Raw genomic sequence first — 22501 nt, forward strand, 5'->3', positions numbered from 1 at the left:
CCCGGGGAGGGGCGGAAGCCCGGGAGCCGCCCTCTGAGGCTGGGCGGGGTGAAAGAAAGCTTGCCCCAGAGGACTTAAACAGGCAAGAAGGACTTGGTTAAAGACTATTGCAATAGTCAACTTCCAATACAACAGCAGCTGGAGATTTATAGCTAACGGGCTGGGTGAAGGAGTTAAAGGATGGTAAATTACTAAGAGGAAGTTAAGTATCAAGGGTGGGTGGATTGTTGCTAAACTGGCTTAGCTGGATTCTTGCTGAAGTGCTGTTCGCAGGCTATGGAGGAAGCCTGGCCAAACAAAAAGGGCTCAGAGGAGCCTGACTAAAGCTTGGTCTAGGGACTCCTTGTCAGGTGAGACTCCCGGAAGGCTCCGATGGGCAGCTCACCTCAAATAGATAGTTTTGTTGGTGCCAGAGTCCGCGCCAGGGGAATCGGGATGGCTGGGCTGTAGCTTTCGGCAACCTGTCGCTTTCTGGACTACACTTCCCAGAAGCCTCTAGGCCCAGGGCACTCTCCCGCGATAACTAGATTGTCTCTTGAGGAGTGGGCGGGATCTTCCCGCGGGTTTGGGCAAGCGGCCTTGGGGCTTTGTGAGATAGCTGGGGTAGACTTGTGTGGATTCCAGTAGAACGGAACTGACCCTATCCGAACAGGCGTAAGTGAGGCGGCTCGGAGCCTGGCGCGACAGGAACTCCCGACCTGTGTGGGCTGCGTGAGGAACAGGCTAAGGAGCGGTTGTGAGGAGTGTGTACGGTTGTGACTGGGGGCGTGTGTCTGTGCGACCGTGTATGGAACTGTGAGGGCGGGGAGGAGGACTTTTTGTTTATGTTTGTGCGGGTGTGAGTAGAGTTTAATTGTGACCGGGTTGGGCACTGTGTTTGCGAGTGTGAGGTTCCTGGACCGCGGTTGTGACTGTATGTCCCCTTGGGGTGTGTGTGTGTGTGTTTACTACCATTTGCCGAACTGTGTGTAGTATGCCTTAATTTTGAGGTTTGTGGTTGCTTCCGTGTGTGTGTGTGCGCGCGCGCGTTGGTGATATTGTTGATGTAGGGTGCGTGTGACTTTGTTGTCATTGTGACCCCAAGGTGTATGTCACTGGGAATTTGAGAGATGCCCACGGACTCTGTGGTTGTGTCCGTGTCTACCCCTGTGGTGTGTATGAGTGTGTGATTGTGTGTTGTGTTTAGGTTTGGGGTGCCTGTGACGTTTATGTCCCTGCGGTGTGAGTGAGTGAGTTTGTGTGACTATGTGTCCGTATAGCCAATGTAGGTATGGGGAGTCTTTGTCTTTGTGACGTCAGCCATTGGAGACCCCTGTGAGCTCAGGGACAGGTTCTGCCCAGAACGGCATTGACCCTACCGTTGTCTGTGATGCCCGGATTAAGCAGGACGCCCTAGACTTCTCTGACCTTCCTCTGTAGGTGATGGGCAGTAGGGGCTGAGCAAAGATAACTTCTGACATAGTCAAACCGACTCCCTCTCAGAAGAACCTGATGTTTCCTGACTGCTTTCTCCTTCCTCAGCCCTGCCCTGCTTGGATAGAGGCCTCCGAACAGGAGTAAAGAATGGCTGTTGAACATCCACAAGGCACCTGCAAGGTAGCTTGTCCTGTCCTCTTGTTTAAGAAAAATCCCTTTTTCTTTGTCAGGACATAGTTGCTTTCCTTCTCTTGAAAATTCTTACCTATCAGATGACCTGATCCCTGGAGTTTCCATTTTGAGAAAATGTAGTGTCTTCAAACCCCACCTCCCACACCTGATTTTCCCTTACTGATTTGTCAGATGGTTTTAATTTTTCTTTTTCTTTTTTTTTCTTTCTTTCTTTTTTTTTTTTGAGACAGAATTACAGGCGTGAGCCGCTGTGCCCGGCCTTATCCTTCTACTCTTGATGGACATTTGTCTTGTAATTTTTGGCTACTACAGGCAGTGTGACTATGATCATTTTGTGCGCATATTTTGGTACACATTTGCTTGCATTTCTTTAGAATATATACCTAGTGATTAAATTGCTGATAGTGGCTGGATGCTGTGGCTCATGCCTGTAATCCCAGCACTTTGGGGGGCCAAGGCGGGCAGATCACGAGGTCAAGAGATCAAGATCATCCTGGCCAACATGATGAAACCCGGTCTCTACTAAAAACACAAAAATTAGCTGGGCGTGGTGGCACGTGCCTGTAGTCCCAGCTACTTGGGAGGCTGAGGAGAATCGCTTGAACCCGGGAGGCAGAGGTTGCAGTGAGCCAAGATTGTGCCACTGCCCTCCAGCCTGGTGACAGAGTGAGACTCCATCTCAAAAAAAAAAAAAAAGTGCTAATAGGTAGGGTTTGTACATCTTCAGTTTTACCAAACATTGCCAAACTGTTCTCTAAAGATACTGTACTTGTGCCAGCAGTTTACAAGAGTTTTCTTAGCTCCACATCCATGCTAGACATCATAAAACTCTTAAATTTCTGCCAATCTGGTGGGTGTCTAATGTTATATTTAATTTAAATTTCCTTTATTGCTAATAAAGTTGAGCATTGATTCTTGGCCATTTGAATGTCCCCTTTTTTGTTTTTTTTTTTTGAGACTGAGTCTCTATTGCCCAGGCTGGAGTGCAATTGAATGTCCCCTTTTATAAGGTGTTGTTCAAATATTTGACCAATTTTTAATTGGGTTTTTCTCTGATTTACGGCAGTTGTACATATGTGTATATACCTTCTGTAAATTAATCTTTTTTCAGTTGTATGTGTGATAAGTATTTTCACCTGCTCTGGTTTGACTTTTCACTCTATGTGGTGCCTTCTGACAAACAGAAGTTCTGGATTTCATTGTAATAAAATCATTTCCTATGGTTAGTCTTGTTTAAGAAATTTTTGTCTACCTGGAGATAATGAAGATTTTCTTTGGTCTTAAAGCCAAAAGCTTGCTTTCTTTCTTTTTTTTTTTTTTTGACTCGAAGTTTCGCTCTTGTTGCCCAGGCTGGAGTGCAATGGCATGATCTCGGCTCACCACAACCTCCGCCTCTTGGGTTCAAGTGATTGTCCTGCCTCAGCCTCCCAAGTAGCTGGGATTACAGGCATGCACCACCATACCTGGCTAATTTTGTATTTTTAGTAGAGACAGGGTTTCTGCATGTTGGTCAGGCTGGCCTGGAACTAGGTGATCCGCCTACCTCAGCCTTCCAAAGTGCTGGGATTACAGGCATGAGCCACCGCACCTGGCCAAGCCGAAAGCTTTCTAGGGTAGGCTTTAATGTTTAGGTCTTTACACCACCTGGAATTTTTGTAGGGTAGAATTCAATTTCATTTTTCTCGCGAGTGTGTATCCAGTTATTATAGTATCATTTATTGGAAAGTTCATATTTTCTGCACTGATATGCAGTGCCATTTTAGTAAAAAAATCAAGTGAACATATATGTCTATGTCTATTTCTGGATTCTGTTCCACTGGTCTATTTGTCACTACTCGCAGTAATAACATACTGTCCTACTCACTGTAACTTTGTATTTGGAGCAAGTACACTTACCTTCTTTTTCCTCAAGAGTGTCTTGGCTGTTTGTGTTTCTTTGTATTTTCATGTCAATTGTTGAATTAGCTTGGTTCCACCCAAACATCTCTTGGAATTTTGATGAAATTGCATTGTACGTATAATTTTTTGAGTAGAAATTTGGAAACTCTTCTACACTTGATCTTAGCCAAAAGGCCAAGAGACAATGGGGGACTCTTCTAATAACATGAGCCTCTCAGTGGATGTAGGTCTTAGTGTTTCTCAACAAGGTCTTGTTTATCTCCTATAAATAGTTCTAGACAAGTAGGAATCACGTAATTCGTTGTACAGAGTATTCCTTTGGCATTGACTGTCTGGAATCTGAGCAGTTCAGATAATGATCAATCATAGTGATAATTTTAGCCTGGGTTTTTTGTTTTTTTATTGAGCACCTATCTCCTCCTGCCTGTCCTTGTCCCCCTCGTCCACCTCTTCCTCCTCCTCGAAAAGCAGCTGTATTAGAAAGACTAAAATGTATGGTAACTTGAACAGCTAGGTTGTACAAGAAAGGAATTGAAAATTCCCTTTCTGATGTCTTCCAAAACTTGAATTTCATTTAAATGCACCTTGTTCTTTCCTCAGACCTCTAACTTCACCCTGGAGTTGAGCAGAAACATGGCTTGCCTTTTCCCTCAAATCAGTCTTGGACTCCAGACAAAGGGCTGGAACTTTGAGCCAATAAGCAGGTTACTGGTAACAGTGCCTGAGGAAAGACAAAGCTATGGGTGTAAGGTTCTTTATATACTGTATCCTCCCACTCCTATCTTCTCCAGCTCTTTATGTACTAATATAATTTTTAACATTTTCTTTTATTCTTGGCCTTCTCAAATACGTTTTTGGAAGTGGGGGATATGAAAATTAGATTTAGATGTAAATGTAGATATTTATTGTCTAATATTTTTTATGTTAGTAACATCTGGTACAATCAAGCCTGCTTTTTCGGTATCTTTTACTCTTCTCACTTATCAGATTTCTTTTTTTTCTTTTCTTTTCTTTTTTTTTTTTTTGAGATGGAGTCTCTCTCTGTTGCCCAGGCTGGAGTGCAGTGGTGCAATCTCGGGTCACTGTAAGCTCCACCTCCTGGGTTTGCCACTCTCCTGCCTCAGCCTCCCAAGTAGCTGAGACTACAGGCACCCGCCACCATGCCCAGCTAATTTTTTGTATTTTTAGTAGAGACGGGGTTTCACTGTGTTAGCCAGGATGGTCTCGATCTCCTGACCTGGTGATCCGCCTGCCTCAGCCTCCCAAAGTGCTGGGATTACAGGCGTGAGCCACCACGCCCAGCCTTTTTTTTTTTGAGACGGAGTCTCGCTCTGTCACCCAGGTTGGAGTGCAGTGGCGCCATCTCAGCTCACTGCAAGCTCCGCCTCCCGGGTTCACGCCATTCTCCTGCCTCAGCCTCCCAAGTAGCTGGGACTACAGGCCCCCGCCACCACGCCCAGCTAATGTTTTGTTTTTTGTATTTTTAGTAGAGACGGGGTTTCACCGTGTTGCCAGGATGGTCTTGATAACCTGACCTCATGATCTGCCCGCCTCGGCCTCCCAAAGTGCTGGGATTACAGGCGTGAGCCACCGAGCCTGGCCTTTTTTTTTTTTTTTTTTTAAACAGAGTTTCGCTCTTGTTGCCCAGGCTGGAGTGCAATGGTGTGATCTCGGTTCATCACAACCTCTGCCTCCTGTTCAAGTGATTCTCCTGCTTCAGCCTCCCGAGTAGCTGGGATTACAGGCATGTGCCACCACGCCTGGCTAATTTTGTATTTTTAGTAGAGACAGGGATCCTTCATGTTGGTCAGGCTGGTCTCAAACTCCTGACCTCAGGTGATACACTCACCTCGGCCTCACAAAGTGTTGGGATTACAGGCGTGAGCCACCGCACCCGGCCCATGTTTCTTTTTTTACTACGCTTTTCTCTTCCCGACCTATCACCTCCACTGTGCTGTGTGAGGTAATTTCTGCCTCTACATCTTTGCCATCTTTTCTTACCAACTCTTTAGTTCACATATTGTCTTCATTGGAAAAAAAGTCATCTCAGATTATTTTACCCACACTAGCCTTATCTCTCTGTAATACGACATAAAGAGCATGACCTTAAGTATCAGAAAAATGTGGCATCTGATTTCACCCATACCACTTGTGAGTTTAACCTGTGAAGAAGAGATAATAATTTTCTGTCAGTGTTGTCAAGATTGAAATAACTTATGTGCACAACACTTGATACACATCAGGTGTTGAGAAAATGTTATTTCCCTTCTTTTCTTTCTTGGGACCTCTATATCAATTACAGTAGAAAGCATTTAACTAAATGCCTTTGGTTTTTCCCAAAATATCTTATATGTAAGTTTTGCTCCCTACCTACATTGTAAATCATTTAGAACCAGGATTGTGACTTTCCGTTCTCTTATATATAACTTTTCAATCCATTTTAAATTTGTTTTGCTTTGATTTGGGGATCTAAATTCAATTTTTTCTCATTTACCTGGTCTTATTCCCATATTATTTATTCAGTGATAACTTATTTGCTTTTCTCTTACTTTGTACTGCCTACTTGGTGATATTATAAGTAATTCGTATTATATATTTGAATTTTTTTTCAGTTCTTTGATTTATGTCTCTGTGCTTCCGCCTGAACCATGTTTAGATTTTCTTTCAAAAACCTTTGAATACATGATCAGATGTGTCACTTCTTAAGATTGTTGTATTTGGCCAGGCCAGTGGCTCATGCCTGTAATACTAGCACATTGGGAGGCCGAGGCAGGCGCATCACCTGAGGTCAGGAATTTGAGACCAGCCTGGACAACACGGTGAAACCCCATTTCTATTAAAAATACAAAAATTAGCCGGGCATGGTGGCAGGTACCTGTAATTCCAGCTACCTGGGAGGCAGGAGAATCGCTGGAACCCGGGAGGCAGAGACTGCAGTGAGCCAAGATGGTGCCACTGCACTCCAGCCTGGGTGACAGAACGAGACTCCGTCTCAAAAAAAAAAAAAGATTGCTGTATTCTTTATTTTCATTACAAAAAGAATTCCTTATTACAACACATTTAGAAAATAGAAGGATAAAGAAAAAACAAAGGTCATCTGTAATCCTATCAATTAGATATAACTACCATCAAATTGTTACAGCAAATACTTAGAATTCTTTTTTTAATGCGATCGTCGTGTAGCTATTGATCTGTGTAACCTGTGTTTATTATGCCAAAATACATATCAACAGCTGTCCATGTTAACATTTATCTTTATCATGAATTGTAATGGCCTCATAGAGTTATTTCACCAAGACTTTTTTGTTGAATATAGTTTGCTTACAAATTATTGGCTTTATAAATAACCATCTACTTTGGCCAAATGCTAGTGCTTGTTTTTTTCCTTTTCAGTAAAATTATAATTATATACATAATTAATGAATATATTTTTCTTATAAAAATTGTTTATTTATTTATTTATTTATTTTGAGACGGAGTCTTGCTCTGTCGCCCAGGCTGGAGTGCAGCGGCGCCATCTTGGCTCACTGCAAGCTCCGCCTCCTGGGTTCACGCCATTCTCCTGCCTCAGCCTCCCGAGTAGCTGGGACTACAGGCGCCCGCCACCACGCCCAGCTAATTTTTTTGTATTTTTAGCAGAGACGGGGTTTCTCCATGTTGGTCAGGCTGGTCCCGAACTCCCGACCCCAGGTGATCCACCCGCCTCAGCCTCCCAAAGTGCTGGGATTACAGGCGTGAGCCACTGCCCCCGGCCGAGTATAGGTATTTTAAATGTCAGTAAATACTTCCAAAATAATTTCATATTGGCTTGATCACTTCACAGTACACTCAGTTGTCTCTAACAGAATCTGCTTTTCTAACTGCCAGTTAGGTCACTTATAGCTGCATAAGGTACAAAATAGCACTTAGAACAAATAATGATTTCATTTCATTTAAGCTATTCTTTTTTTGTTTGTTTGCTTGAGACTAGGTTTTGCTCTTGTCACCCAGGCTGGAGTGCAATGGCACGATCTCGGCTCACTGCAACCTCCACTTCCTGGGTTCAAGCAATTCTGCCTCAGCCTCCAAAGTAGCTGGGATTACAGGCTCCTGGCACAACACCTGGCTAATTTTTTTTTTGTATATTTAGTGGAGATGGGGTTTCACCATGTTGTCCAGGCTGGTCTCAAACTCCTGACCTCAGGTGATCCGCCCACCTAGGCCTCCCAAAGTGCTGGGATTACAGGCATGAGCCACTGCGCCTGGCCAAAGCTAGCTATTCTTAACCTTGGTTACTAACCTCTGGTCCCACCCTCAGCAATTCTGATTTAATTGGTCTGGGGTATGGCCTGAGCATCGCCATTTTTCTCATTATTGTTTTAAGACTAATCAAGCCCATTTTTCTCATTATTGTTTTAAGACTAATCAAGCAAAGCAGTGAGAATGGAGAAGGAACAAAGAAATCTGTAACTGGTTGTGATCAATTAGTTGTAAACACCACTTGCACTTGGACTAGCCAATCACAATTTTTAAAAGGTCACCAGATGACTCTAATGCACTGCCACAATTGAGAACTGGTGACTTCAGCACATATAAGCTGATAGAAAAGCATTAAAATTTAATTTGATGTGGAGTGGGTTCAAACTTTGGAATATTTAAAAAACTACCCAAGAGGCAGGGTGCAGTGGCTCACGCCCGTAATCCCAGCACTTTAGGAGGAAGGCGGGCAGCAGATCACCTGAGGTCGGGAGTTCAAGACCAGCCTGGCCAACATGGTGAAACCCTGTCTCTATCAAAAACAGAAAAATTAGCTGGGTGTGGTGGTGGGCACCTGTAGTCCCAGCTACTCGGGAGGCTGAGGCATGAGACCCCTTGAACCTGGGAGGTGGAGGTTGCAGGGAGCCAAGATTGCACCACTGCACTCCAGCCTAGGCAACAGAGTAAGATGCTGTCTCAAAAAATAAAAATCAAAATAAAAAATAAAAAGCTACCCAAGTGATTCTAATGTACACTCAGGAATGAGAATCACTGAGTTAGACAATCGTGATTTGTTTTATGGAGCTGAGCACAGTAACTGGAAGAAAAATCAAAGTCATGTATCAAGGAAGTAGCGGAAGGAGTAGTTTCGGCAGAGGCAATCAACAATATCTGCCATACCTGTGCACTTCCTAGCAATTTATTGTATGAAAATACACTGGTCATCTTAGTGGTGTCTTGTGGGAGAGAAAACCTAAAGTATATGGTACATACACATACCACGTTTAATCAGCAGTCTTCTTTTTAAAAACAAAAAAAAACTTTCAAAAGCTTTGGGTTTTGTAAATCTTAAACTTTTTTATGGTTTTGTTGTTGTTGTTGTTGACAGCCTGACAGTTGCTCAGGCTGGAGTATAGGAGTGCAGTGGCATGATCTCAGCTCACTGCAGCCTCTGCCTCCCCAGGTTCAAGTGATTCTCCTGCCTCAGCCTCTTGAGTAGCTGAGATTACAGGCATGCACCGCCACACCCAGCTAATATTTGTATTTTTAGTAGAGATGGGGTTTTGCCGTGTTGGCCAGGCTGGTCTCAAACTCCTGACCTCAAGTGATCCTCCTGCCTCAGCCTCCCAAAGTGCTGGGATTACAGGCGTGAGCCACCACACCCAGACTTTTATGTTTTATTTTTATCTTCACCAGTTCTTTTGTTTTTTTTTTTAATTTTGAGATTCTTTTTTTGTGACATTGAATTCAAATCTGTTTTATATTATTTTTATACAGGCATTTAATTCTATCAATTACTTTTTATTTGGTAATTTCTTGATGTCCAGTTTTTGATATGTATCTTGCTCTTGTTTACCTCGTTTCTAGGCTGTTTGTATTTCCATTTAGTTTCATATTTAACATAAGAATTATTTAGGAATATGTTTTGTTAACTTTAAAATTTTTATTAAATTTGAAACTTGTAGAAGTTACAAGAATAGCATAAAGTATTCCTGTGTACCACTCAGATTCACCAGTTGTTACCTTTTGCCTATTTGCATTATCATTCTCATATGAACTTGTTTTCTTCTCTCTCTCCCTCTCTCTCTCTGCACACACACACACCCACACAGACACACCCTACACACATTTTATCTGTACCATTTAAGACTAAGTTGCAGATTTGTTTGTTTGTTTGTTTGTTTGTTTGAGACAGTCTCGCTGGGTCGCCCAGGCTGGAGTGCAGGGGCGTGATCTCGGCTCACTGCAAGTGCCGCCTCCTGGGTTCACTCCATTCTCCTGCCTCAGCCTCCCGAGTAGCTGGAACTACAGGCACACGCCACCACACCCAGCTAATTTTTTGTATTTTTAGTAGAGACGGGGTTTCACCGTGTTAGCCAGAATGGTCTCAATCTCCTGACCTCGTGATCCGCCTGCCTTGGCCTCCCAAAGTGCTGGGATTACAGGCATGAGCCACCGCGTCCAGCTAAGTTGCAGATATTTTGCCCCTTTATTTCCTAACAACAAGATTATTCTCTTACATAACCCACAGTACAGTTATTAAAATTTTAACATTTATATGATACTCTAATCCATATTTAAAATTTTTGATTCATCCCAGTAATGTTCTTTATAACAAACCACCCTACCCTTTCTCCTCATCTATCCAGGATCCACTTTAAAATCACACTTTAAATTTACTAATTATGTCTCTCTAGTCTTCTTTAATCTGGAAGAGTTGCTCTCTCTTTGTCTTTCATGATCTCGGAATTTTTGGAGAGGAGAAGCCATTTATTTTGTAAAAAGTCCCTTAATTTGGGTTTGTCTTCTGGTTCTTCATGCTTACATTCAGGCTATGAATTTTGTGGCAGGAATACCATAAAGGTAATATTGTATCCTTCTTGCTGCATCATCTCAGGAGATACATGATTTTGATTTATTCCATTTCTGGAGATGTTAACTTTGATAATTTGTTAAGGGGATATCTACCATGTTTCTCCACTGTAATATTGACAGTTGTCTATTTGTAATTAATAGATAATTTGTGGAGATGTACTTTGTAACTGTGTAAATAACTAGTCACCAAACTTTTCCCCACTAGTTTAACATCCATCCACTGATAATTATTCTTGGGTCTGTTATTAGTAAGATGTAATAGTAATAATGGGAGGGTTTTTTTTTTATTTCTATCGCCATTATTTTGTCTGTATTAATTGGTTGGCATTCCACTATAAAGAAGAGCTTTCCCTTCTCTCCCACTTATTCATTTGTTTATGTCAATATGAATTCATAGATGTTTACTTTCCTCAATGGGTTATAATCTGTTGTTATTTATTTTTATACTCAAGTTGTCCCAGATTTGGCCAGCAGGAACCCATTCTGGCTGGCTTCTGTGTTCCTTTGACTTGTCTCCATGATTCTTTGAGCATTTCCTTACTTCCTGGAATGATAAGATGTTCCAGGCTCATTCCTAAATACTGTCTTAGCTCCAGCCTGGAATGAATCATTTCTCTAAAGAGCTCTGGTTCCTTGCAATGTGAATATTTGGAAACCAATATCTAGGTGATGGGACTGCAGTGTTCATTCTTGTCACAACCTGTTCCACATTTATATCTTCCTTCTGTAGTAGTAAGAAACCTGGCTTCCATTATCCTCATTAGATTTACGAATTTGTTCAAGTCTAGAATTTATACATACAGAATGTGAGAATGCTAACCTATACTGTGGTAAAAATCAAGAATACTAAGTAGGGTTCAGTATTTTCTTATAGTTCTCTTTATCTTTTTATTTTTATTTATTTATTTATTTTTGAGACGGAGTCTCGCTCTATCACCAGGCTGAAGTGCAGTGGCGTGATCTCCGCTCACTGCAACCTCTGTCTCCTGGGTTCAAGTGATCCTCTTGCCTGAGCCTCCCAAGTAGCTGGGACTACAGGTGTGCACCACCACGCCCAGCAATTTTTTTGTATTTTTAGTAGAGACTGGTTTTCAGCATGTTGACCAGGATGGTCTTGATCTCTTGAGCTTGCAATCCGCCAGCCTCAGCCTCCCAAAGTGCTGGGATTATAGGCATGAGCCACCATGCCCAGCCTTTTTTTTTTTTTTTTTCTTGAGATGGTGTCTCGCCCTGTCACCCAGGCTGCAGTGCAGTGGCATGACCTCGGCTCACTGTAACCTCTGCCTCCCTGTTCCAGTGATTCTTCTGCCTCAGCTTCCTGAGTAGCTGGGATTACAGGTGTCCACCACCACACCTGGCTAATTTTTGTATTTTTAGTAGAGACGGGGTTTCTCCATGTTGGTCAGGCTGGTCTCAAATTCCCGACCTCAGGTGATCCGCCCGCCTCAGCCTCCCAAAGTGCTGGGATTACAGGCATGAGCCACTGCACCCGGCCAACTTCTCTTTATCTTTGGACTGGGAGTACGTAATCAAAATATTGTGTTCTAATTTACTTGGATTTGGTTTTTTCCCCCATTAAGGTTGCTTTTGTTATTCATTTGAAATACATTTAAGTTTGTTAGTTCCTACCATTTGTCCTTTTTTATTACTCTGTTCTTGGTGACTTGATTGTATGAGTATGTAAAAATATTAGCATGCTACCAAAAGTTAAAACTAGCTGGGTGTGGTGGCTCACACCTGTAATCCCAGCACTTTGGGAGGCTGAGGCAGGTGGATCACTTGAGGCCGGGAGTTCAAGACCAGCCTGAGCAACACAGGGAAACCCCGTCTCTACCAAAAAATACAAAAATTAGCTAGGAGTGGTGGTGCACACCTGTAGGCCCAGCCACTTGGGAAGCTGTAGCAGGAGAATCACTTGAACCTGGGAGGCGGAGGTTGCAGTGAGCCAAGATCATGCCACTGCATTCCAACCTGGGCGACAGAGTGAGACCCAGTCTCAAAAAAAAAAAAAAAAAGTTAAAACTATGCAAAAAGGTAAAGTTAGAGCATCATCACTCTGCTCCCACAACCCTTGTTTTGGTGCGTGTTAATGGGCTCAATTGTGTCCCTTCCAAAATTCATATCTTGAAAGCCTAAACCCCAGTGCCTTAGAATGTGAATGTATTTGGAAACAGGGCCTTTAATTCAGTTAAAATGAGGCCATTAAGGTGAGTACTCATTCGACCTGACTCCTATCTTTATAAGGGAGGAAATTTGGACACACAGAGAGATGCCAAGGATACACACAGAGGAAAGACCATGTGAGTGCATAGCAAGAAAGTGACCATCTGCAAGCCAAGGTGAGAGGCCTCAGAAGAAACCAAACCCGCAATCAGCATAATCTTGGACTGATGTCCATAACTGTGAACAAACACATTTCTGTTATTTAAACCATCCAGTCAGTGGTATTTTATTATGGCAGCCCTAGCAAACTAATACGGTGAGTTATTTCCTCCTGGGTCATACTATATACCTGTCTCTCTGGGTTATGCTGAGATTGGACCCTCATTATAGGTCTATAATGAGGATTGAGAATTTCTTACTTCCTGGAATGAGAAGATGTTCCAGGCTCATTCCTAAATACTGTCTTAGCAGACAACATTTCTGGTGGATCTTAAAGAGAATGAGCATGCCCTTTGCACTACTCCAGATGATGTTATCATAGGGTTTTCAACCAGAGGAAAACTAGTTTCTCAAATGCTGGATTGCAAGTTATTTCCACTAATAAGAGAGATCCCCACAGTGACTTAGGAGTTCAAGATTGCCAGTTTCATCTGGATCCCATCCGTATGTCCCAACTCCAAATTTCAGGTTCCTATTCTTTGCCATTCTTCTTTCACATGAAAAATGTGGCAAGACTGTGAATTCAACATTCATCATAATTCAGCAAGCTGAGCAATTTTGTGTTTTTCAGCAATGTCAGCCCTTTGGCTACAAGAAAGGGGAGATTCTTTTAGGATTTTTATGGAAATGCTCTTATTCTCAGATTGTGACTTGAACTGAGAGTTAATAAACCTGAGCTTATCAGCTTCTCTTTATGCATTTAAGTTAACATAAGTTAATCCATCCCACACCGCAGTCCTTATATCATTACTGCCATAATGGTCAAGTACAGCAACTATTTAGCTCCCAAGGCATGTGCTTTAATTGACACTTCATTCCAATCAACCATGGCCTAATTAATTGTAACATTACTGCGTGCCATTAATTTCTACCAACCCAAATTCCATTGGCATGGAACTCTGCACTGCAGCCAATCCCAAAGGATTAGCAAAAAGATACTAAAAGGCATGACCAAACTAATCCCAAAGTTCCATCTTTACAGGCCTTTCACTTGGAACGACATCAGTTACCAATTCTGTTGCAGTCAATATCTAATCAAGGAACAGAAAACACAGCAATTTGAACTAGGAAAGTTTAATATAAAAAATTATTAACCATCGTGGAACTAGAGTAACAAAGGATTGGCCAGTAAGAAGTAAAGGAAACTCTAAAAACCATGGGAATTACAGCCATGAAGAGCAGCCATTGATCGGGCATGATGCCTCACATCTGTAATCCCAACACTTGGGGAGGCTGAGGTGGGAGGATAACTTAAAGCCAGGAATTTCAGACCAGATCCTGTCTCTACAAAAGAAAAATATAACAGCCAATTAGCCAGGTGTGGTGCATGTGCCTGTATTCCTAGCTACTTGGGAGGCTGAGGTGGGAGGATGGCTTCAGCCTAAGAGTTTGAGGCTGCAGTGAGCTATGATTGTGCCTGGGTACCTGGGTGACTCCAGCCTGGGTGACAGAGTGAGACCTTGTCTCTAAAAAATTTTTAAAAAAATAATAAGAGCAGCCACTACTAATGGTAGAGAGTCCAAGGAAGACGCCCTCCCAGGGTTAACATCCAGCCCTTGTTGGAGAGTGCACATCTGTGGCTCACTGAATGACAGTAATTGCTGTGGTAAAGGGCTGGGACTAAGATGAGGCAAGTGAGACGGTGAGAAGCACTCACCGTCAGATGTAACTACACTTGGATGACCCTGAGACGGAATGCCTCAAATTTTGCACCCTGGGTTCCTCATTCTTAAGACAGTCATCGTCAGGGTTATACGTGCAGGGTTGGCATCTGAGAGTGAAAGCCTCAAGTTTTGTGCCATAAGTGCCTCACTTGCCTTAGCCATGTCCTGTTCCTGCTGTGGAACTTGCTGGAAATCTGTGCTCTAGAATTTGCCAGGAATCCATCCTGTGTGGCAGACTGGGTTGTCTTACCAGAAGCATTTGCTACAAAACTTTCAGACAAGGCTACTGGGTGCTGCTGGCCACTTTGTACTTTAAGAGCCGGGAGCTAGAGAAGCTGCTTGACTGAGGAAGCCTGGTAAAGTCACCCATGCTACAGGAACTGGGTGCTCGGGAAACTGAATGTGCTGCAGGAGGTGGACCTGGATTCTGGAGCCGCCTGCCAGCAAGCATGCCAGAACCAGAAAGGAACGCCCCTTCCTCCTGCAGTGTCTTTCAGACATCCACTACTCGCAAAGCTTAACATTGTTCTGGCAAGGAAAAATATTTCTATAGCCCAGGTCTGCTTTTGCAGAGTGAAAAAATGGTGAATAAAGGGTGAATTTGGAACTTAGGGGCAATACATTGATAACTAGCACATACTCTTCTAAGAGTTTTAAAGTTAATTTTTTAAAATGTAAGTCATTTATCTAAGACTGACTTTGCTGTGAGATAGGGATATAATACTTTTCAAAATTTTTATTTATTTATTTATTGATAGAGACAGAGTCTCACTCTGTCACACATGCTGGAGTGTAGTAGTTCGATCTCGGCTCACTGCAACCTCCACCTCCCAGGTTCACGTGATTCTCCTGCCTCAGTCTCCCGAGTAGCTGGGACTATAGATACGTGCCACCACGCCCAGCTACTTTTTGTATAGTACTTTTTTAAATGGATAGATGATTATATCTTTTGAATTTTTCCATATAGGCAATCATAAGATCTGCAAACATCACTTTTGTTTCTTGCTTTCTAGTACTTACATGTTTTATTTGCTACAGCCTTTACGGACATGCACATATTTGACGTGTCCCTTCCTGGTTTTTGTAGGTGCTGTTCATCAGAATGAGGAAATTACCTTCCACTCATAGCTTGTTCAAGTTTTGTGTTTCTTCTTACAGTAACTGGATGTTGGGTTTTATCAAATTCTCTGATTGTTTTAGACAATTGTGCATTTTTCTCTCTATTCTGTTAATATAATTAATTAACTGATTTTTCAGTGTTGAAGCAACCTTGTATTCCTTGGATGAAATCAACTTATTCATAAAGTTTGCTTTTTTAATTATTTTATTCAGTTTGCTAGAGTTTTATTTAGGGTGTGTGTGTGTGTTCATAAATTATATTAGCCCAAAATTATTCTCTCTTCATATTTAGTATTTTGTCTTATTTGGTATCATGGCTGTTAGACTACTTTCATCAGATAAACTGAAAAATGTTCTTTCTGTTTCTTTTTTCTTCTTTTCCCCTCAAAGTTTGAGGTTTTTCCTGAAATATTTTATATATTCAAATATATAAAATCTTTTTAGGTTAAGTGATAATACCCATATAACCACCATGAAGATTGGAAAAATACAACATTGCTAATACCACAAAGCCATCTGCCTGCCCAAACCAAATTAATCTCTTTCACTCTCCACTGAAGTGTAACTATTAAGTAGATTTTGTAAAAATCATTCTCTGCTATTATAATTTTTTGCCAACTTTGTATAACTCCCTAAAGAATATTATACAGCTTTGCCTGCTTTTAAACTTACGTAAATTGAATAATAATATATGTGTTCTTTTAAGTTTTGTTTTGTTTTGTCTTTTTTGAGACAGTCTCACTCTGTTGCCCACGCTAGAGTGTAATGGCATAATCTCGTCTCACTGCAACCTCCACCTCCCGATTCAAGTGATTCTCCTGCCTCAGCCTCCCAAGTAGCTGGGATTACAGGCGTGCACCACCAAGCCTAGCTAATTTTTTGTATTTTTTAGTAGAGACGGGGTTTCACTATGTTGGCCAGGCTGGTCTCAAACTCCTGACCTCAAGCGATCCACTTGCCTCGGCCTTCCAAAGTGCTAGTATTACAGGCATGAGCCGCCGCACCTGGCCCATGTTGAATAGTTTAGATATATCTTGTTTATCTCCACTATTATTTAATAACCTTTATGACTATATCACAGTGTATTTTGTCCAACATATTTTTTATGTGGATAATTGGTGGTTTCCAGCATTTTACTCTTAATAAAACTGATATGAACATTGTAGTGGATGTTTTACCTAGGAGTGGAATTGCTGGGTAATAGGGAATGTGCATGTGTTAGCCTAGATAACCAAACTCTTTCAAAGTGGTTGTATGAAAGTGGTCTACTTCCAACAGTGTATGTTTGCCGCTGCCTTTGCCATGTTTTTCCCACATCTTTACCAACATTTGGAATAGTCACACTTTTTACCTACCTAGTATACTTAGTAATATCTAATTATGGTGTTAATTTGTATGACCATGACTACTAATGAAACAGAACATCTTTTCATTTGTATTATCTTTTATCTCCTTTTCTCATTTTTTTCCCCAAGATTTGTTCTTTTAGGCAAAATTCACATGAGATACACTTAACCATTTTAAAGTGTATAATTCAGTGGTATTTAGTATAAATTCAGTGGTATTTGCTGTATTCATAATATTGTGCAACTATTGATTCTCTCTAGTTTTAAACCTTTTTCATCTGCCTCTAGAAATACCCTGTACCCAATTGAAGCACAAACTTTTAACTTGGATGAATTTAAGTTGATGTATTCTTTTCTTTCATTGCTTGTGCTTTAGGTGTTAAATTTAAGAATTAATTGCCAAATCTGAGGTCATGAAGAATTAGAAATCCTGTTTTTTTGAAAGAATTTTATGATTTAGCACTTCTGTTTAGGTTGTTGATCCATCTTGAGCTCACATTTTATATTTGCATGTGTTTATCCAGTTGTCCCAATACCATTTGTTGAAGAGACATTTCTTTCTCCATTCAGTGAACTTACTATCCTTCTGGGAAATCTATTAGTCATAGATGTTTGGGTTTATTTCTGGATTTTCAGTTTTATTCCATTAGTTTACAAGTCTGTTCTTAGGCCAGTCCTATTGATTACTGTAGCTTTGTAGTAGTAAGTTTTACAATTGTAAGAAGAGAGTCCTACGTTTTCATTTTCAATACACATTGCAGTTCCATATGGATTTTGGGTACCAATTGCAGTTCCATATGGATATGAGGAGTGGCTTTTTTTTTTTTGAGTCAGAGTCTTGCTGTGTCGCCCAGGCTGGAGTGCAGTGGCGAAATCTCCGCTCACTGCAACCTCTGCTTCCTGCGTTCCAACAATTCTCCTGCCTCAGGCTCCCGAGTAGCTGGGATTACAGGTGCGTGCCACCACGCCCAGCTAATTTTTTTTTACTTTTAGTACAGACAGGGTTTTACCACATTGGCCAAGCTAGTCTCAAACTCCTGACCTTGTGATCCACCCGCCTTGGCCTCCCAAAGTGCTGGGATTACAGGTGTGAGCCACCGCGCCCGGCCTTGAGTTCACATTTTATATTTGCATGTGTTTATCCAGTTGTCTCAATACCATTTTTTGAAGAGACATTTCTTTCTCCATTCAGTGGACTTAACTGGCCTTCTGGGAAATCTATTAGTCATAGATGTTTGGGTTTATTTCTGGATTTTCAGTTTTATTCCATTAGTTTACAAGGCTGTTCTTAGGCCAGTCCTTTTGATTACTGTAGCTTTATAGTAGTAAGTTTTACAATTGGAAGAAGTGAGTCCTGCTTTTTCATTTTCAATACACATTACAGTTCCATATGATTTTGGGTACCCATTGCAGTTCCACATGGATATGAGGAGTGGCTTTTTTTTTTTTTTTTGAGATGGAGTCTTGCTCTGTTGCCCAGGCTGGAGTGCAGTGGTGGAGCTCGGCTCACTACAACCTCCGCTTCCTGGGTTCTAACAATTCTCCTGCCTCAGGCTCCCGAGTAGCTGGGATTACAGGTGCGTGCCACCACGCCCAGCTAATTTTTTTACTTTTAGTAGAGACAGGGTTTCACCATGTTGGCCAAGCTAGTCTCGAACTCCTGACCTCGTGATCCACCCGCCTCAGCCTCCCAAACTGCTGGGATTACCGCCCCGCCTGGCTTTTCATTTCAAAGGCCACTGAAGTGTTAATAGAGATTGTATTGAATCTGCAGATTATTTTAGCGAGTATTGCCATCTTCATGTTAAGTCTTCTAATCCATGAACATGGGATTTTAATCTATTTAATCTCCAACTGATGTACTGCAATTCAGTTCTGGTACTAGCTGCCCAGAGTTAGTGTCAGACTCCATAGGTTTTAGCATACAGTCCCCAGTAAATCTGCCCTTACTTTAGGCCAACTAGCTACAATTCCAGGAAGTTCCCATGACTCCCTCCCCCTCCCCCCTTCATTTAGTAATTTACTACAACTCATAGAATTCAGGAAAGCACTACACTTAAAATTATAGTTTTATTATGAAAGATAAGGATACAAATTAGGAACAGCACAGTAAAGAGACACATAGAGCAAGGTCTGAAAGGGATCTATACACAGTTTCTATGCCCTTTCCTGGTGAAAGCAGGGTGTGTCACCCTCCAAACACATTGATATGTTCACCAATAAGGAAGCCCCACTGAACTTTGGGGTGGAATTTCATTATGTAGGCATGATTGATTAATCATTGGCCACATGACTGAACTCAGTCTCCAGCCCCACTTTCTTCCTCAGAGATTGGCTAGCTAAAAGTATTTTTGATGACTGCCCCAATTCTGAAGCTACTCAGGTCCACCATGAGTTACCTCATTAGCATAAATTCAGGTGTGATCCATAGCAAAGACAGGTCTAGCTCTGTGCTAGGAACCCTAGGACAAAGACCTGACAAATTATTACACCAGGCATAAACAAGACCAGGAGTGAATATGGCAGTGTTTTCCTATTTATTTAGTGGTTTCTTTTCTCTTGGATCATTTAGCTTTTTTTTTTTTTTGAGACTGAGTCTTGCTCTGTCGCCCCGGCTGGAATGCAGTAGCGTGATCTCGGCTCACTGCAAGCCCCACCTCCTGGGTTCAAGCAGTTCTCCTGCCTCAGCATCCCAAGTAGCTGGGATTACAGGCACGCGCCACCACGCCTGGTGTGCCACCATGCCTGACTAACTGTTTTGTATTTTTAATAGAGACAGGGTTTCACCATGTGGGCCAGGTTGGTTTCGAACTCCTGACCTCAAGTGAGCCGCCCACCTTGGCCTCCCAAAGTGCTGGGATTACAGACTTGAGCCACTGCACCCAGCCCATTTAGCTTTTTATTAATGATTTGAGAAAGATCTTATATTTTACATGCTAGTTCTTTGACAGTTAAATATTTTGTAAATATCATCACCCATTCTGTGGCTTGCGTCTTTTTAACAGATTTTATTCATAAGTGAGCTGTGAATCACGCTTGTATTTTTACGCAACTTTGTTTTCCATTTAATTACTATTACCTTTTTGTCCGTATATTTATCACTAATTTATATTCAAAATCTACTGGAAAATAAATCTTTTTCCAGTATGTTCTGTCAGTTTCTTGGGTTTAGAGACATCTCTTCTATGATCCTTTTTTTCTCTACTGACTGCTTGTACCACTATTACTCTAGAATTCTATCTTTTTAAATTCACTGCCCTTCTGCGTTGAGTTCTTTGTTTCTTGGATTCCTTGCCTTCCTGTTTCTTGGTTTGGTTCTTCTTGATATTGGTGGCATGTGAGAAAGGATGAATGAGAATTAAATTTTGTGAGTTCTGTATATTTTTCAACCACTATATTGATTCTTTGGCAGGGCATGGAATTCTACATTAAAAATATTTTTCCTCAGAATTTTAAAATTATGATCTCTGTCTTATAGTATTGTTTAGAACTCCAAAGCCATTTTCATTCCTGGTCTTTGGTTTATACCCTGTCTTTGCATTTTGGAGCCTTTTAGGGTATTTTCTTTGTTCGCAGTGTCCTAGAACCTAATAAAAATATATGTAAATGTAAATCATCTTTTTTTTATACTACATACCAAGTGGACCCATTAAATATGGAGACTCATTTCTTTCAGGTCTGGGAAGTTTCCCTTAATGCTACTTTTTAGAACAATCTGTATTTTCTGTTTTCTTCGAAAAATTTCAAACGTAGAGAAAAAAAGATTATTCCGGTGAATTCTGAATACCCATTTTCTTCCTCTGTTTGGGCCACTGTAACAAAATACCATAAACTAGTTATCTTATAAACAAAAGAAACTTATTTCTCACAGTTGTGGAGGCTGGAAAGTACATGATCAAGATGTTGGCAGATTCAGTGTCTGGTAAGGACCTGCTTTCTGCTTCATAGTTGGCACCTTCTCTCTTTGTCCTCACATAGTAAAAAGGGAAAGGCAGTCCTCTGGGTCCTCTTTTTTAAGGACATTAATTACATTCATGAGGGCTCTGCCCTCATGACCTAATCACCTCCCAAAGGCCCCACCTCCTTACCCCATTACATTGATAACTAAAGTTCAACATTTCATTTGGGGGTTGGGAGGACACAAACATTCAGACTCTATCATCCATCACCCAAATTCTTCAGTTGTTGCCATTTTGCCACATTTCCTTTATCTTTATTAATACACACACATACACTTTTTTTTGTGAGTCATTTGAAAATATGTTGGGGACATCTTCACATTTTACCATTAATAATTTTAACATATATCTCCTTAGTATTAATGATATATCTCCAACCTAAGAAAATTAAAATAGACTTAATAATATTCTTAAGCATTTTATATTTAGACAGCTCCAGTAGTCTTCAAGCTCTCTTTATTTAGCTGCTATTGTGTTTGTTTGTTTGTTTGTTTTACTTGGGTATGTGTTTGCCTGATCTAGGATCCAGTCAAGATTTATATATTGATTTGGTCATTGGATCTCTTTAGTCTCTTTTAATCTGGAGCAGTCTCTCATTTTTTGTTTTATATGACTTTGAATTTTTTGGTTTTTTTTGAGATGGAGTTTCACTCTTGTTGCCCAGGCTGGAGTGCAATGGTACAATCTTGTCTTACCACAACCTCCGCCTCCTGGGTACAAGCGATTCTCCTGCCTCAGCCTCCCTAGTAGCTGGGATTACAGGCATGCGCCACTGCACCCGGCTAATTTTGTATTTTTTAGTAGAGACGGGATTTCTCCATGTTGGTCAGGCTGGTCTCAAATTCCCGACCTCAGGTGATCTGCCCAACTTGGCCTCCCAAAGTGCTGGGATTACAGGCGTGAGTCACCATGCCCGGCCCTGTTTTATATGACATTGAATTTTTTTGAGAATCCAGGACAATTATTTTATAGAATGTCACATAACCTTTATTTGTCTCATGGCTTTCTCATGTATAGGAAGCTTAGATTCAGGTTAAATATATTTGGCAAGCATACCACATAGGTGGTATGATGGTACATCTTTTATTGTATTACATTGGGAGGAACATATTGTCAAGTTGCTCTACTACTGTTGATACCAAGTGCTGTATGGATGTTTGTCCCCTCCGAATCTTATGTTGAAATTTTCCCCCCATTGTTGGAGGTGGGGCTTAATGGCAGGTGTTTCAGTTATGGGGGTGGATCCCTGATGAACAGATTAATGCCCTCCCTGAGGGGCAGTGGGTGAGTGAGTTCTTGCTCTTATTACTTCCCAAAAGAGCTGGTTGTTAAAAAGAACCTAGCACCTCTCTCGACCCTCTCTTTTGCTTCCTCTCTCTCCACATAATCTCTGCACATCCCAGCTCCTCTTCACCTTCTGCTAGTGGAAGCAGCCTGAAACCTTCATCAGAAGAAGCTGTTGGTGCCATGCATCTTGTACAGCCTGCAGAACTGTGAGCCAAATAAACCTCTTTTCTTTATAAGTTACCCACTCTTAGATATGTCTTCATAGCAACACAAGTAGACTAAGGCATCAAGTTTTACCACTTAAGATTAAGGTGGTGAGTACCAAATCTTTCTATTAAACAGGTATATATTTTTTCCTTTATAATTAATAAATAATCTGTAGAGTGATACTGTGAGATCAAGTGAA

General features: G+C 41.3%; 2 protein-coding genes across 8 annotated transcripts in view; one reads left to right on the plus strand and one right to left on the minus strand.

Annotated features, from left to right (window-relative positions):
* Positions 1–1245, minus strand: part of ZNF790 (zinc finger protein 790) — a 53311-nt gene extending 52066 nt beyond the window's left edge. For all 3 annotated transcript variants that reach the window (XR_008622013.2, XM_055103092.2, XM_003808750.6), the window contains exon 1: positions 386–1245. The gene's annotated coding sequence lies outside the window, so the exon portion shown is untranslated. The remainder of the gene's footprint in view (positions 1–385) is intronic.
* ZNF345 (zinc finger protein 345) overlaps positions 1–22501 on the plus strand; it is a 104940-nt gene that overhangs the window by 52279 nt on the left and 30160 nt on the right. For 3 of the 5 annotated variants that reach the window (XR_004667860.3, XR_004667856.3, XM_008960814.5), the window contains exons 1-2: positions 535–654; positions 1522–1596. The exons of 1 other annotated variant lie outside the window; for it this stretch is intronic. The gene's annotated coding sequence lies outside the window, so the exon portion shown is untranslated. Of the gene's footprint in view, positions 1–55; positions 351–534; positions 655–1521; positions 1597–22501 lie in introns of those variants that run through there. One more of the 5 variants, XM_034945310.3, reaches the window with a different exon arrangement.

The sequence above is a fragment of the Pan paniscus genome, chromosome 20, assembly GCF_029289425.2.
Source record: "Pan paniscus chromosome 20, NHGRI_mPanPan1-v2.0_pri, whole genome shotgun sequence".
NCBI lineage: Eukaryota > Metazoa > Chordata > Mammalia > Primates > Hominidae > Pan > Pan paniscus.